This window comes from Biomphalaria glabrata, chromosome 3 (genome assembly GCF_947242115.1).
Source record: "Biomphalaria glabrata chromosome 3, xgBioGlab47.1, whole genome shotgun sequence".
Lineage (NCBI taxonomy): Eukaryota > Metazoa > Mollusca > Gastropoda > Planorbidae > Biomphalaria > Biomphalaria glabrata.
The window spans coordinates 34,328,039-34,346,862 of NC_074713.1; the positions used below are offsets into that span (position 1 = coordinate 34,328,039).

At 34.8% G+C, this 18,824-nt stretch overlaps 1 pseudogene; it reads right to left on the reverse strand.

Annotated features, from left to right (window-relative positions):
• Positions 1 to 4,736: 4,736 nt before the first annotated feature.
• LOC106065879 (ubiquitin carboxyl-terminal hydrolase 34-like) overlaps positions 4,737 to 18,824 on the reverse strand; it is a 73,359-nt pseudogene continuing 59,271 nt past the window's right edge.

Below are 18,824 nucleotides of genomic sequence, written 5' to 3' on the forward strand. Positions count from 1 at the left end.
TCTCTGTTTACTTGTTTTGATTCCTAAGATTTAATGATTTAAGTAATAAAGCTCAGGCCCAGCTCTGGTAAAACCATACAGGTTCATTTGAAATTTCCACAAATGTAATAGTTTGGGTATATTTCTGAAATGGACATAAAAGACAATTTCTAGATAAAGGTTACTTGGTAACCATTTAGGTTGGCTATTCAAGTTTCAACCTGCTTCAACCATAGTATTGGGGATTTTGACAAAAATTTCCCAGTCATCTGTTCTTTGTTTACACTGATTGTAATATTCTGTACACTTTCTTTTAGCAATCCATTCAGTAAGAGAAACAATCAGGAAATGTGTTAAAATAATGGAACCTTTAAAAAAAATAGAAATTGAACAGAGTAAACAATGTCAAGGATGCCAGTTTGTTATCAATTTAGCACTTAGTATTTGCAAACACTTGTCAGTTTCCCTATGGGCCTTGCTTAGAGACATGGTACATGTAAGAATTGTTGTTGACCTGCATGGGATTAGTCTAAGTTTAATCTGTTATGGGACAATAGTTTAGTTAATAAATGTATTATTTATAGGTACTTTATTTATACCCATACCTTTTCAATACCTGTAATTAGTTAATTAACTATTGGTAATTCAAGGGAAGTTGATAACCATCTGGCCAGGGCCAGTTGCGCTTTTGGACGCCTTCAGGTGAGAGTTTGGCGGAACAAATCGCTCCGCCTGCCTACAAAAATCAATGTCTACCAGGGCGGAGGTTCTCTCAACCCTTCTATATGGCTCTGAGACATGGACACTATATAAAAAGCAACTAAGGCTTCTTGAGCGTTTTCACCAAAGATGCTTGCGCTGCATCATGGACATACGGGGGCAGGACAGCACTACAAACAGCGATGTCCTTGCAAACGCCGGTGTGGACAGTATAGAGGGACTTCTTATGGTCCGACAGCTACACTGGGCAGGGCACGTATCCCATCTGCCAAAGGCAGTCCTTTTTGGTGAGCTAAAAGGTGGTCGACGTAACAGAGGCGCCCCACGGAAACGCTTCAAAGACCAGCTTAGGCGTCAACTTTCCTTGGCTGAGATAGAAGAGAGCACCTGGCTGCATGCGGCGTCAGAACGAGACAGCTGGATGTCACTCACGAAGGCCGCAGGATACACATTAGAGACCAAAAGAAAATCTGCTGCCGAGGACAAACGCAGATGACAAAAAGAATATCTAAATTGACCACCTGCGGACAATGGTTATGCTTGCCATGGATGTGGCTGCGCAGCCACTGGAAATACTGTATTCCTCACTAATCTTCCGACTCGAAGACAAGCCTTATATTGGTAATTTATAATTTTGTTTGGTATCTCGAACAAGAAAAGAAATTGTATTTGAATGAAGTGGTGGTACATGCTGAATTAGTCACCTTTATAGTTCGTCATCTTGAGGCTTAGTGAACACTAACATGAAATAGGACAATAGAGAAGATAACTATACAATCCTCCCAGTTCAGAAGCTCTTCAGTAGCAGAGTGGTTACCATGTTGGCTTGAGAAGCCTTTAGTCTACTAGTTCAGGGGTCGGCAACCTTTTGAGTCGGAAGAGCCAAAAATTACAATTTTCAAAATTTCAACGTTTTTAAGGAGCCACATTTTTTTCCCTCCAAACAATAAATAGTACTCGCATAAATAAAGTTTATTTTGATTAAAAAAAAAAGAATCTATAAGAAAATGTATCAATTTATCTTCATATAAATAGTGTTTTTCACAACAAATTACATATATTTTAGATAATTACTTATTATTTAAGTATAAAATGTAAACAATTAAACATTTACATACAACACAAACATGTACTTCACTTGTACTTCAGTAGCAAAACTTTTTTAAACCAATTCAGAGGGAACTATGGCTTTGCATGGTTTTAGAAAGTTTGGATACATTAGGCTCATAACTTGTTGTTTTTAGTTTCAAGCAAGACACTTAATTTTCAATTGTTAGTTGACTTCTTACTTTACTTTTAATTATATTTGTGCAAGAGAACGCTTGCTTGCACGAATATGTCGATCCGAATATAGTCAGCCTTCCAAATACCAACTTTTTCACTTGACTGTAGCAATCTGGAAGACTATTCTATGCATCGAATTTAAATAAGCACCTCAATTTCGGCATTTTTTTAAAGCTGTCCACTTTTGTTGCGTTAGGTGCATAGGGTACTTTTCTGGTCCTTCAATTCTTCCAACTTGATTTTCAACTCTATAAATTTTCCTATCCACAAAGCTTTACTTTTTAAATCGATCCATTACATGTCTAGAGATCCAGTATCAACATCTAATGGATCAATGTGGATTTCGTTATTATTTGTGTTGAGAGGATTTTTTATAAATGCTACAATCGTTTTGTTAGCGAAAGGGGAAAAGACGCTATTAGTTTTGTGCGAAATGTCTGTCCGTCTGTCCCGTTTAGATCTCGTAAACTAGAAAAGATATTGAAAATCCGACATCACAATATTTTAGACCATTCAAAGTTCTGATGCAACGGCTACTTTTTTTTTCCTGAAAGCGAAAAATCTAATTTTTAAAATCAGATATGCAAGCAGTTTTTTTTAAAGAGAAAAGCTAATTAGTATGCATTATAAGTTAGACCTAATTTAAAACGAATAGTAATCTTGTCAACCACATTTTCCTAAATATTTTTGTTTTGGTGATTTTTTTTTTTTTTTTTTTGAGGATTCGAATAAGAGATTATGACAGAGATTATCAACAAAGATTGAGCCTTTTCAAAACAATGAGATCAATATAAGACATCAGTTAGGCATGGGGATGCGCGGTGGCTGAGCGGTAGAGCGCTTGGCTTCCGAACCGGGGGTCCCGGGTTCGAATCCTGGTGAAGACTGGGATTTTCAACTTTGGAATCTTTTTCACCCAGCTCTAATGGGTACCTGACATTAGTTGGGGAAAAGTAAAGGCGGTTGGTCGTTGTGCTGGCTACATGACACCCTCGTTAACCATAGGCCACAAAAACATGAACTTTACATCATCTGCCCTATAGACCACAAGGTCTAAAAGGGGAACTAGTTAGGCCAGGTTCACATCTAACTTTATATTCACTTTCACCTATCCTTTGATCTGCGGGACCGTTGGGGCACTACACAAGATCTGTTAACTTTACATCATCTGCCCTATAGACCACAAGGTCTAAAAGGGGAACTAGTTAGGCCAGGTTCACATCTAACTTTATATTCACTTTCACCAATCCTTTGATCTGCGGGACCGTTGGGGCACTACACAAGATCTGTTAACCTTCTTTCTCCATTCTTATCTCTCGTTTGTCTTTGATATAATTTCATTTGGATGTTCTTTCTGAAAATATTGAAGCCTGCCTGGGTGGACCACTTCGGGGGCCGATTTTGAGTTTGTGTTTCCACACAAACTGTCTTTTGTAACATAGCTTGTTTTGAATTACTCAAATCTTTCAGCAAATTCAAATTTAATTTTTATTTATAACTATGCTGAAGTAACTCGTGTCAACAGTTGCGCTGGTTTTATCACTATATTGCTTTACAAATTGAAAATGAATTGACCGCTCTGAATATCTTCTGCAAAAATTTTTTTTTTCTCAGAACAAACCAATTCTTCTACCAAAACATAGGCTGGCTTTCCCTTTCCCTGCAGTTTTAAATTCGGCTCAATTTATTTAGTTGTTATATCCACCATAAAGTAAAATTTGTGCAACCACTTATCGTGATTAATGTTTTTTTTTTCTTTAGAAATGTATGTAGATCTAATTCATTCAAGCACAAAGCTAAGCGTTTCAATACCATACCTTTGGAAAGCCATCGCACTTTATTGTAAAGAATGAAGTTGGAATACTGAGTCTCCATTTTGTTCAAAATACTTTAAACTGACGATGGTAGAGAGCTTTTGACAAAATGCTGTTAAAAATCTTGATTACCAAATTCATGACCTCAACTATTTTGGACGGTAATTTTTGAACACTAAATGCTTCTTGGTGTATTATGCAGTGAAACGTAAGAATTTAGTGGTTTATTTTGCGCAAAGAAACGTAATTGCTATTGAAAAGATTTTATTTATATTAATAATATTGTCTAAAAGGTATTTTTGCACGACTTTAGCTGTATCTTCTCCTCTTGTTTGTCACGATAGCGGTAGCAATCCAAGAAGTAGTTCTTCTGGACCTTCGGAAGACATATCTGACAACTTGTGACGTGTCTTGTATGTCACAAGACTCATATATATATCTAGTGATAAGGCAGAATAAAAGATGAATATCTTCCACCAACAAATATGATACATTTGAATACATGGGGAAGGGTGAAAAGCGAGTACAAGTAACTGAGAGATGGTGCCTAAAACTCGTTAATCGAATCAGAAAATTATTTTTTTTTCGATAAAATAAATAATATTTGCGCACGGAACTAAAGAGCCGCAGCTTAACATCCAAAGAGCCGCATGTGGCTCGCGAGTCGCAGGTTGCCGACCCCTGTACTAGTTTGAATTAGATCGCTCACTTTAAAAAAAAAAATACATTTAAAAAGCCATCACCCAGATACCACATTCTTTCTCTCCCCATCCATTTTCCACTGGTCCAGACAAGTGATAGGATCATAGCATATTAGGAAAGCTAGTCTAGATCTAATACAAATTTAATTACGACTAATCCAAACTAATTGTAAGATTGTAATATTTACATACTGGTACAATATTTGACAAAAAAAAAAAAAAAAAGAGAACAGCTCAATAAATGTTTTCTTTTATTGAAAATTACTAAGTATGAAAAAACATTTGTGTTGAGTTATTCATTTAATAAGTAGCCATTTTCACAATCAGTTGACCAACACACTGCAATGGTATTGAGACAAAGTCTTGGTCCCACAATGACACCTGTACAGATCTATGATACACTGGCAATAAGTTAGCTCTACATTCCAACATTTTGTACAACAATAGGACCTCTGATGAAAACAAATGCTGATATGGTAGCATTAAAAATGCCTCTAATGACAGAAAAAAAAATGTTTTGAGACACAAGTCACTGAACTAAAATATAAGGCACCACAACTCCAAGCAGGCAACAAAACAAAAACGTGTGGTACAAAGAGCCTGCATGAACCAGTGCTTGACAACATCAAGACAAAGTTTGTTTAAAGCACAATTTTGTACATGGTCTAAATGTCTTTCACTATCACTTGGTCAAATGAAGTTTTTTTAATGCAATTTTTGTAATATTCAGTGATATGGTTTTCTTTTTTTTTCAATGAGCGATGGCTTCAGGGAGACACTAGCGCCATCACAGCATCAGCACTTTTCACAACCTTCTCATAAATGTCAGCACCTTGAGAGCGAACACATGGTCCTAAACCTTCACTGGAACTGGTCCTGTGAACTGCTAAGGAAGAAGTCTGGCCTCTTGACTTTGGTCTGGGGCCAGCCTCCTCAGTACTGGATGTGATGTCCACTAATGTGGCTTTGCTAGAACTGCCCTTTGGTTCCTCCAAATGTTCCTCTATAGCTAACGAGGATGAAGTGCAGGGCTGAGGAGAGACAGGCTGGCCAGCACATTCCAATTGGTTGCTTTTACCTGCATTGGTTTTGCTGCTGTCCAGATGTTGACAAGGTGAGGCAGGGGCTGAGGGTGTGGGAACTAAAGTGTTCTCATGTTTGGACTGGATGAGAGATTTGTCCATGGGACTGCTGCCTATAGAATTAGCCTCAGATGAAGTAGATGGCTCTGATTGACTACAAATTGGCATGCCTGTGCTTGATGAACCAACTTTATCATCAGCTTCTAGTTCATTGGGGCGCCTCTTTTTCACTTGATCATCTGAAAACCAAAAATGTTGAAAAGGTTTTACTGATTAACTCTAAGCTACTTTGAAAGTGAACTAAAACAATGCTGTGTATTGAGATGTCTTTAAGTGCAGTCACATCTTTCTCATAAGATCAGAACTTAAGAAAATATGGGAGGCACAGTGGCTGAGCAGTAAAGCACTTGGCTTCTGAACCAGGCATCCTAGGTTCAAATCTTGGTGAAGACTGGGATTTTTAATTTCATGATCTTTGGGCGCCTCTGAGTCAACCCATCTCTAATGGGTACCTGACATTAGTTGGGGAAAGGTAAAGGAAGTTGGTCTTTGTGCTGGCCACACGACACCCTCGTTAACCGTGGGCCACAGAAACAGATGACCTTTACATCAGCTGCCCTATAGATTGCAAGGTCTGAAAGGGGAACTTATAAGCAAATATAGGGAAATATTTGAAATGAAGGTTTTAATCTTAGTGAGATTCAAAATAATTTATTGCTAGGAAAAAATTATTCTATATATAGTTTTGTATGTATTAACTTTTTACAAAGTTAAACCTTCAGCTCTAATTTGCTTATCAGTTTTATATATAATATGAGTCACTTATAAACCCCTGACATTGTCATGAGAGACTAAAATCTTAAAGAAATTATAAAGCAAGCTGGGTAATAACATTTCTTAGATTTACAACAGATTTGAATCATACAGTTTGACTTTCTAAATGAATAAGGCTTATCTTCAAGTCATTCCTAGCTGTGATCTACATATTTTGTTCTTTTCAAAGGGTGTTGGGGATGGGAGAGGGGAGGGTATTACGCCAACCACCTTTCAGCTCACCAAAATAGACTGCCTTGGGAATACAGTCATCTGCTACATTTCTATCTAAAAGTAACTAAAACAAACCTTGTGTAGACTGAGGACTGCTACATTTCTATCTAAAAGAAACTAAAACAAACCTTGTGTAGACTGAGGACTGCTACATTTCTATCTAAAAGAAACTAAAACAAACCTTGTGTAGACTGAGGACTGCTACATTTCTATATAAAAGTAACTAAAACAAACCTATATTTCCATATAAAAGTAATTAAAACAAACCTACATTTCTATCTAAAAGAAACTAAAACAAACCTTGTGTAGACTGAGGACTGCTACATTTCTATTTAAAAGTAACTAAAACAAACCTACATTTCCATATAAAAGTAATTAAAACAAACCTACATTTCTATCTAAAAGAAACTAAAACAAACCTTGTGTAGACTGAGGACTGCTACATTTCTATATAAAAGTAACTAAAACAAACCTACATTTCCATATAAAAGTAACTAAAACAAACCTACATTTCTATCTAAAAGAAACTAAAACAAACCTTGTGTAGACTGAGGACTGCTACATTTCTATTTAAAAGTAACTAAAACAAACCTACATTTCCATATAAAAGTAATTAAAACAAACCTACATTTCTATCTAAAAGAAACTAAAACAAACCTTGTGTAGACTGAGGACTGCTACATTTCTATATAAAAGTAACTAAAACAAACCTACATTTCCATATAAAAGTAACTAAAACAAACCTACATTTCTATCTAAAAGAAACTAAAACAAACCTTGTGTAGACTGAGGACTGCTACATTTCTATCTAAAAGAAACTAAAACAAACCTTGTGTAGACTGAGGACTGCTACATTTCTATCTAAAAGAAACTAAAACAAACCTTGTGTAGACTGAGGACTGCTAGATTTCCTTCTTCTTGTGACTAGTTGAGAATGCGTGTCCTCCTCCTCCTTGTCCTCACCTTCCTGGTTTTTCTTTAGGACTTCGTCTCTTTTCTTTCTCTCTTCTCTTTCTTTCCTGGCTGCCTCTGCATCAGCTCTGGCCTGTGCAGCAACTAGCATGTCAGCTCTCTGCTGCTGGTGTGAACGACAAAGTCGTATGATTGATTTGAGAGCTTTGGGAAGCAGTTCACTGGGATGCTGTTCAGGATGCACTGTTAGGATGAGTTGAATCGCTCTCAATTCCTAATGACACAAATGTGACAATGGTTAGATTAGGTTTTACTCAAGTAGGTCAAACTGTTGTACAATCAAGTTATTAAAACAAAACATCATGGTAAATTATATCAAGGTCTCAAAGAAGGAAACCTAACTCTTGGTTTCCTTGTATTTTATTGGCTGGTTGTACCAGTTTTCTCCCTGTATTTGAACTTACCCCTAACAATCTATTTAAGACAGGTAACACATCACGCTCAGATTCATTTCTCCGCAGGGAATCTGTTTCAGCCAAAATGGAGGCTACAAGGTTCATGAGAATATTTTGTCCACCATCAGCTATTATATGCTCATGAACCTAAGGCAAAAAAAACAAAAAAACTTGTACTGTGGAGACTTACAAACAACAGTAAAGAAAAAAAAAAGGTAAACAAAGATGACTTCAAATAACAAAAGAAAAATATCACACTTTTGCACAATTGTTAACACTAACAACTAAAATAGAATAGACACTTGGTTTACCTTAGGGAAAAAGTTTCTGAAAAACTGGTAAATGTGGTCATTGTTCAGAGATCTTCTTTCATCCATCAAGACAGTCTCAATGTAGTCAATAAAAGAATTGCATTTACATAAAGTATTGACAAGTGTATGATCAGGGTCTGTGGTCTGCAACATAAATAAAAAGATGTCTTAGTGTTATATCATGTTAAGTTTATTATGCCACATTTTAAAAATTAAGAATTTAGGTGAATACATCTGAGCATGTTATGTAGTCGCACTACATTCTAACATGTTAAGCAGGCAGTCACACTTTATCACTTAATTAGTCACACTACATTCAAACAGTTAAGTAAGTAGTCACACTACATTTTAAGAAAGTAAATAATCAAACTATATTCTAACATCACTAAACTAGACAGTCACACTACATCAAAACATCAATTAAGTAAATAATCCCACTCTATTCTAGAAGACACTTAAGTAAGTAGTCCCACTACATTTGAACATAACTAAAGTTATTACTTGAGAAGTCTCCATGATTTCATTCCACATTTTGGCAAACAAAGGAATATGAAGTGGAACACCTTCATAAGCTACCATAGCATCTATAACAGCAACAACAAAAAAAAAAAAAAAAAAGGAAATATTTTGTAAAAGCATCTTGGACAAAACTTCAACACAAGTTGACAACAAAAAATAACTCTACTGAACTAAGAAACTTTATGACAAATCTAAACTCTGATGATCTTAAAGAAAGGCAACAAAATGGTGCAGATACATACATAAATTAATCAGATCAGAATTAAGAATCTTGAGATTGATGGCCATTCTGCACATTCTGTCTATCAGTCTATGGTAGGGTTCATAATAGTTGAGCAAAGACTTATCATAGTCTTCATCAGTGCCCTGTAAACTCAGAACAAGTTGACATTGTCATGTAACATTTGTAGACAACAAGAATCTCAGTAAACACTGAACCAATAACAAGTGCAGTAGTACTTCAACTCAACTCTCAACTGCAGTAGTACTTCAACTCTCAACAGATAACAAGCAGAGTAATACCTAAGCACTAACTGACAGTATTCACCATAATTGGTACAGACACTAGTAATAATTTAATGTATAGAGCTCTGTTAACAAACATAATGCAGGCAGAAGGCTTTATAACAACATAACAGACATAAGCACAAGAATTAAAATGACAAACTAGTCTATACCTTGCTGACTTCCACCTGGCCTGCATGTAAGTACATTTGAAACTGAGGTCTGGAAGGTCTCACATTGGCCTTGTTGCTCAAACCTTGATAGGAACGAGTTGGGAAGAATGGGCCCACACTCACTGAAACAGAGTTAGTTTAAATAGTCTGAGATAGTATTGAAAAGAATCAAAGAATTCACTGAGCAAAAAAATTGACTAATTTAATATGCAGTCGCACTGATGAGAAGAAGTCAATACAAATCGCAGACACACAAAATGTATGAAAATGAAAGAGTCACTTACTGGCAGCATTGGAATTCTGGAATACTGTGTGTGCATTGAACAAAGTAGAAGTTAACAACTGAGTGATGTCTTTTTGTATAACTAATACCATCTTTTGTAGGACATCTGGGGAATGAGGAATTCATTAAAAATCTCAATCAGGACCAAAGTAAAGTATGGCATATCATTACAGTGATGTCACTAGAGACATGTTTGAAGCAATGATTTTTTGTAATGCAAGTACCTAAAGCTATGCTTCGCAAGTTGTTTGGAACAAAAGAGTTCAACAGAGTGAGTAACTTCTTAGCCACATCATTTCTTTCCTTCCACTGACTGATCATAGTTCTGATTTCAGCTAGAGATATACAAATAGTGGAACATATTAGTGTTAGTTATAATAAAATGAACAGAACAATAATAATATGTTTGAAACAAATGGACAGCTTAGAGTTAATTTGATATTGTAGGTCAATTAACCTAATGCTTACATACACAATACGATGTTAAAATGAATATCTTTAGCATACTATTATTTTGATGGCCTAATGAGACATTATATTTTTGGATATTCTTTCAAATTTTGTAACTGCTTTTAGAAATAAGTTGATCATCAAGAATTGAAATGCAAAACTATGAACCCTGAGTGTATGAAATAGATTCTCTTAGTTTCACTTCCAATTCCCTAACCCTATTCCCTTGCTAACATAAGATGTGCTATTATTTCTGGGTTTACCTTTTCTCTCTCCATCTTTGGCAGCTATCAAGAGAGAGTGAATCAACTGAAGCACATCAATGAGATCACTGTTCATGTGACAAGCTGTTGCTTCATGAAACATTGTGTAGATGATGGCAAATGACTGGAACAGAGTTATCATTTTATGTCAGTGTCTAACAAAACCAATCATTCTGTTATCTATGTGTGTCAGTGTCTAACAAAACCAATCATTCTGTTATCTATGTGTGTCAGTGTCTAACAAAACCAATCATTCTGTTATCTATGTGTGTCAGTGTCTAACAAAACCAATCATTCTGTTATCTATGTGTGTCAGTGTCTAACAAAACCAATCATTCTGTTATCTATGTGTGTCAGTGTCTGACAAAAACACTTTTTTATTTCCAGCTAGTATAGACTGATCTTTCATAAAATTAATATTTTTTTATTGATCACTATGCACTACTGCTCTGAGTGGAAAAAGTAAAGGCAGCTGGTTGTTATACCACATGACCTGGCAGCAATTAAGGTCTAGATCTTGGTCAATAGTTTTAAAATTAAAGAATCTAGATCTAGATCCAGAAATCTTATCTATCTAGACTGATTCAAATCACTATAGATCATTTACTACAAGACTGTTTAATAACTACAGAGGCCTGTCAGAAAATGGTGCTGTGTAATTCAAGACCTATCTAGTTTCTGTGTTACCTGGCTGAGAACTGAGAGCCCATTTTGATACAATAAGGTCATATAATCATCAGGAGTGATGACAAGAATTTTGAACATTCTGAAATAGAAACATTTCCTTTAGGTCATTGATTGGAAGTGAAGAAACTTGTTAGTATTTTTAAAATCTGAGTGACTAAAGTAAACATTTAGTTTCTTTTTAACTAGTCAATGGGCTACTGAAAAGAGAATTTATTATCAAAATAGTTTAGTTTAGTACATAAAATCTTATCAGAGAATAATTTGTACTCGCCAGATATCTAAACTGAAGTCAAAGCTACGTTTATAATCTAACTAAACAACAGAGAATATCAGAGAATAATTTGTACTCGCCAGATATCTAAACTGAAGTCAAAGCTACGTTTATAATCTAACTAAACAACATACGAGCAAAGTGTCTGCCACATAACCCTTGGATCTAGACTTTGTATTGACATCACTAATGTGGATTTACGGAAATTTTCAACTGCAGCAGCTTCTTCAGGAGTATGCTCCCTTTTCCTTTCTGCCATCATCTTCATCATAAGCATCAACTCTTCTGTGGCCTATTCATCAATACAACCAGAAACATAGTAGATTCAACCAAAAATGGGTATAGAGAACACAATGCTGTTTTTTTTTTTTTTTTTTGGTATTTCTACAACCATTAGCTAAAGAGACATTACAACAGCTACATTACATTGAATTTTTTTTTTTAATTTTCTTTGAGTCCTCAAGCTAAATAGGCAAAAAATCTATTTCATGACAAGGATATAAGAAACCAGCACTAAACCTACTCCTTTCACTTTGCCTGGCTGATGCCAGAATAAACTTAAAAATGTCAGTTAGGTAAAGATGTTGAGTTTTTAATGAATTTAAATTCAGATCCTTAGCCATGTGCAAGTTTAGCACTGGCATGTTTTATAAATCCGATAAACATTGTTCCAATTTACTAACTAATTTTTTTTTAATAGGGTTTAAACATTTTAAACTTACGCTCACATTCAAATTCTCTCCACACAGACACAAACCAGTCACAAGCTAGCTATTTATCAGGTATCTATCATACATAGCCAAACACAAGCTAGCTATTTACCAGATGTCAGTTTTATAAAACCAGTCACAAGCTAGCTATTTATCAGGTATCTATCATACATAGCCAAACACAAGCTAGCTATTTACCAGATGTCAGTTTTATAAAACCAGTCACAAGCTAGCTATTTATCAGGTATCTATCATACATAGCCAAACACAAGCTAGCTATTTACCAGATATCAGTTTTATATAACCAGACACAAGCTAGCTATTTATCAGGTATCTATCATACATAGCCAAACACAAGCTAGGTATTTACCAGATATCAATTATATATAACCAGACACATGCTAACTATTTATCAAGATATCAGTTATACATAACTAGTCACAGGCTGGCTATTTACCAGGTATTATCATTTATACATAACCAGACACAAGCTAGCAATATGGAGATAGAATAATTTTCTAACCCAAAAAATAATAATGAATAAAACAAGACTTAGAAACTACATATTAGGTGTTTATATAAGTCCTATAATGGAGGCTGTTTTAGTTTACTACAATTATCTATTAAGTTTCTTTACCTGGACATATTGATGAGGATATGGCAAGATATTCTTAAAAGCCCATTGCAAGTTCTGGTGATTGGCCAGTGACCTCATAAACTGAGGCGAATACTCACAAGCCATTCTAAGAAGACCATAATATGCTGGCAGCATACCACGGTTAAAAATGATGTTGTGTTCATCATCATGGTCAGCTCTGGATAGGCAGAAATATTAAAACATTAATCAGCGCTAACATTCTACAGCACTATTCAATAATTGAAAAGTAAATACATTATACAAAATAATTCAATCATTGAAAAGTAAATAAATTATACAATTCAATCATGGTAAAGTAAAATACATTTTACAGTACAATTCAAATTTTGAAAGGTAAATACATTTTACAGTAATTCAATAATTGAAAAGTAAATACAAGACACAAAACTAATGAGAACAGAATACTTACAGTATATAGTTGAAAGCTATATTTTTGCAAACATGTGGGTTAGAGACCATCTGTTGTAGATTTTCAGGACAGTCTTGACTCACAGTGAACCAAAACATCAGCAATGCCTAGCAAATGAGAGTTTCAAAAAGTAATAGTACTTGAATGTTGCTTTGGTGACTAGAAGAGTCAATTATGACTTGTTAAGTGTGTAATAGCAAACCTGTTTGTTGTGGTTGAGAGGAACTTGAGGCTCTAACATGAATGGATGAAACAGTTGCCAGAGATCCATGAAGTAAGGAGTAAACTGAAACATAACATGGCAGCCATCATCAGAACAAGTCTAAGAGAATTGAACATGGCAGCCATACATCAGAACAAGTCTAAGAGAATTGAACATGGCAGCCATACATCAGAACAAGTCTAAGAGAATTGAACATGGCAGCCATACATCAGAACAAGTCTAAGAGAATTGAACATGGCAGCCATACATCAGAACAAGTCTAAGAGAATTGAACATGGCAGCCATACATCAGAACAAGTCTAAGAGAATTGAACATGGCAGCCATACATCAGAACAAGTCTAAGAGAATTGAACATGACAGCCATACATCAGAACAAGTCTAAGAGAATTGAACATGGCAGCCATACATCAGAACAAGTCTAAGAGAATTGAACATGGCAGCCATACATCAGAACAAGTCTAAGAGAATTGAACATGGCAGCCATACATCAGAACAAGTCTAAGAGAATTGTTCTTTTGGACAAATATTAGCACCTACAAAACTGACTAAAGAAAATAATAGAGATCAAGAATGCTTAATTTAGCTCCACAAAATAATCAATGAATTGAAACCAAAATCAACTTAAAAAAACAGCAACAACATAATGTCATAAAGTATGATAAAGTTTTAAAACTCACCATTAATTTTTCTCTCCTTGAGTACAGACAATAATTTAATACAGAAAACAGAGACATGAGTTTGGCATGAGATGGTCCAACCAAATTGGTTTGATTGCTGTCATATGGAGCTATAATTAAAGATAAATAAAAATGTTGATCATATTTTTATTCAGCTAGCTTATAATTACCAAGAGTGCAAAATGAATGTTATAACAATTATTTACCTATATGAACATGGGCTCTCTTCAATAACAGAAGTAAATGTTGATAAATCTGAAGAAAAAAATAATTCTGTATTTTGTCTACACACAAGGAAGATAACTTGCCTAAAAAACTAAAAAAAAAACAATAAAAAACTTTATGACAACAGACCAACTCACCCTGTGCATGACTGACAAATCATCTTTACCCCACTGAAACAAAAAAAAAGAGCATACAATTATTACAAATATGATCCATGACTTATTTTAGAAGGTTTTTAAATGATGAAATGTATGATGTATCTCTATATAAATATATATATATATATACATACATATACATATATATGTGTGTGTGTGTCCCGCACGTTTGTGTGATACATTTGTAAAACATACACAAAACTATGCATTGGTATGCACTTATCAAATCATTTATTGTTACTTGATTTTGGGAATAATGAAAATCTTGCCAATTAACATCCCACTCAGAACAGAAACAATGTTATCAGCTGTGGTATGTCCACAGAAAATGTAATGAAAGTTATCTTTTAATCAAGTAACAACTTGACTGTCATACCAAAACCTCAAACAACCTTTATTTTTCAAAGATTTATTAAAGAACATTACAAATGGTTGCTGTTCATTTTTTTTTTTAAAAAGAAGAAACATTCTTAGAGATGCCTTCATAATGTTTGGTGGAAATGTACATATTTAGTTCCTGTGTGTATCTTATAGATACTAGAGTCATGGTGGACATTTGAGGTAATGTTTTATTCTTTTGTTAACTGTGCTAAAATCCTCCTCATGAACAGAGTCTGAAATATACAGGCCTATTTGTTATGTTTAGTTGACATTTGCTTACTAAATAATGGCTTTTGGATGGGATTTGGGGGGGGGGGGGGGGTATTAGACCTATTATTTTTTTTTTTTTTTTCAAACACAATTTCTGTTTCAAATATGTAGTTTCCATGTCTTTTATGACCGAAATAACTTTTACGGACTTTTCACAGCTGTGTGCGAAATATTTTCATTATATCTAGAATCATGATATGTCACTAACATTCGCAGACTTTTCATGGGTGTGTGAAAATTATCTTCACTAAATTCACAGTACATCTATACTATAGATCTAAGTCAATAAAATTTGTGGACTTTTCACGGCTGTGTGTGAATTATCTTCACGAATCTAGAGTCTAGATCTAAATTACTAAACTTGCTGAGTTTTGCACGGCTGTGAGAGAATTATCTTCACTAGATTCTAGTGATTTTAGCGTAAATCTAAAGCCTAGATCTAAATTACTAAATTCGCAGACTTTTCACGGCTGAATCTACCATAAAACTAGACTCTAGATGTAAGTCACTAAAATTTGTGGACTTTTCATGGCTGTGTGCGAATTATCTTCACTGAATCGACCGTAAATCTAGACTGTAGACTGTAGATCTAGATCTAAGTCACTAAAATTCACTGACTTTTCATGGCTGTGTGTGAATTATCTTCACTGAATCTACCGTAAATCTAGACTGTAGATCTAAGTCACTAAATTCACAGACTTTTCACGGCTGTGTGCGAATTATCTTCACAATTCTAGTGATTTCGTGTAAATCTAGAATCTAGTGTATTTCTAGAGTAATCTAGACATTAGATTATCGAGATCATTAAATTGACTAAAATTCACAGAGTTTTCAGGTTAGGTGCGAATTATCTTCACTCGATCTAAATTTAGATACTATTTCGAGCTAGATGATTTACGGGTTTTCCACATGAAGTCATTTTTACTGTTACTACTTAGAACTACAAGATTTTAGGTGAGGGCACGGAGGGGTGTAACCCACACATTAGGCTGGTGATTGCTCTAAATATAGACAATAGTCACTACAGACTAGATCTAGCGCATCTTCAGTCTTAACAATGAAAGGAAACAATCCTTTCTACGCTGCCTTCAGGTTAAATGCTTGCTTGAGCCAAGGTCGTCTTCAATCACGAAGTCGCACTTCACAAGTGGGTGAAAGGCGGTGTAGACGCGTCACTGGTCAGCTCATTAACACAACCAGCCCGAACGTCATGCAATCAGAATACCTAGTTATGCTATTTTTCCCCCCACATTTTTAGCAAGAAATAATCAAAATTATATTTTTTAAAAAATATTGGGTAAAAATTTTAGGAGAGTGGACAAAATTTTAGGAGAATTCTGACAATTTTTAGGAGAATATTAAGAGACTTCATTTTTTAGGAGATTTTAGGAGCACTACGAACCCTGAATGTTTTAACTCTAATTCATCTGCTCCATGACCTATTCATGACTAAATAACTCAAATGTAAGTAATTAGTCTTCTACCCTAAACAAAAAAAGAAGATACATGATCTCCAATAGAATGTAACAAAAAATGAATTGAGAGTTCATTGAGTAAGACCTAGAATAAACAAATGAAACTTACAATGATGTTACTAGGACAGGTAGTTATTGCCCTTGGCTTGTAACTGGATCTGAAGATTTCATTCGGTACCAGAGACACCAACAGCTGGGCACTTGCTGGAGACAACACAATACAAGCTGAGAGTCAATAACAACTAGTGCTATTTATCTGAGAGTCAATAACATGATTAAGCAAGAGATACTTAATTGACAGTCAGTAACAAGTGTAAACAACTGATTTTTTTGTATAGTCAGTAGCAATAGTCAACAAAAAAAGAGTTTATTTTACATGTTTAGAATATTCCTTCAGATCTGAAGATTATTACATCCAAGCCCCAACCTCTCACAGTACTAAGGAGTACAGTCCAGAGCACATACAACATGACCAGCAATTTATTAAAACATAGTCATTAACAATCATAACACTAGGAATTAAGAACTCAGCCTGTCACACCAAATTAAAACAATATAAATTAGACTTGCCCATTCTGACCAGATTGCTGTTGTATGCAACCATGTACAGCTCCACCCATCCATCCATGCTGTCCAATGTCCATTGTCTAGCCAGACGATTGTGCGTCACTTTGTGAGTTAGCCACTCAAGACATTGTCTAGGAGTGACTTTGGTCAACTAACAAAAAAACAACAACATAAAAATGAAGAACAGAAAATGTTAATATAAGAAAATGTTAAAAGTATTTAAAAACTATGCAGATAACATCTGTTGGGAACAATTTTAGTGTTCATTTCAGTAAGTTCAAGCACTCAGGTATTACTTCTGGGAAGACCAACATATTTGAATCATACAGTTTGACTTTGTAAATGAATAAGGCTTATCTTCAAGTCATTCCTAGCTGTGATCTACATATTTTGTTCTTTTCAAAGGGTGTTGGGGATGGGAGACGGGAGGGTATTCAATATTTGTTTACTATCAACCTTTAAAATTGTTTCACAATGCAATTATTAAACACAAAGATTTTTTGTTCTTCAAATGTGTAAAAAGAAAACAATGACGACAACTGTGGCCTGACAAAATATCAATGAGTAGATAATTCATTAAGTAAACAAGTAAAAGTCTTACATCCCACAGCCTGGAGACAATGAGTTGAGTAAATGGAGGGTAACCTTGAGTGCGCCCTGAGTATTCTGTCAAGTGGGTCAATAGATCAAAGAATGGCTTGGCTGCCTAAACAGTGATGGAGAATGACATTAAATCCATTTTGTTGGTAACATTGATTACAAAGAATCATATCATTTCAGGATATTTTAGTATACTTTGAATCAGCCACAAAAATTGGAAACTTTAGCAACTTGACATTCAATAAAATTTGTATATTTCTATTACACACACAAGTCACATGTTTACAACTAAATAAACAAATCCTTTAACAATTTGAATACTCACATCTCCCAACTTTTTAATGTTATTAAATATAGCTGTCACAATCTGTAAGATAAACAATGATAGTGTTACATTCAGTAGTAGAATAAATAAGCATTTCATGAGAAACTTCAAAGTAAAACAAACATAATTCTAGAGTCTCAATAAGTCTCTAGAGGACAAAGTTGTAAGAAGCTCAAATACTCACTGACACAGCTAAAGGTTCATTGAACATACACAGACTGACTATCAAATTACATGTGTGTTCAATGTTGATATTGTCTCGAATTTGATACATCAGAAAAGGGTGACCCTAGAAACAAAAGCAGTTTAGAAGTCATAGTCAATATGCTTGAATTCAATGTACTGGTCTAATAGTTGCTAAACTTAGTAATGTAAACAACATTTTTATTTTAGTAATAAACAAATTAATTACTGCAAGTACATACTCAGGATCTAATTATCTAAAGATAAGAAGTTAACAATGAACAAAGAAACAAATATTTACTCTTCCTCTGATGAGAAAATTCATGTCTGATTCACTCAGCTGGAGTATATGACCATCTCTAGAAGTCTCCACAAGGAAAGCTATTAATGAGATCATTTTACTCAAGGCAGTAGGTCGGCTCTCATCTGTAGCCATGACTAGTACTTCCTCCTCATCCTCTTCATCTGACAATATTTCCACCTGAACAAACAATTTTCAGTTCAAAG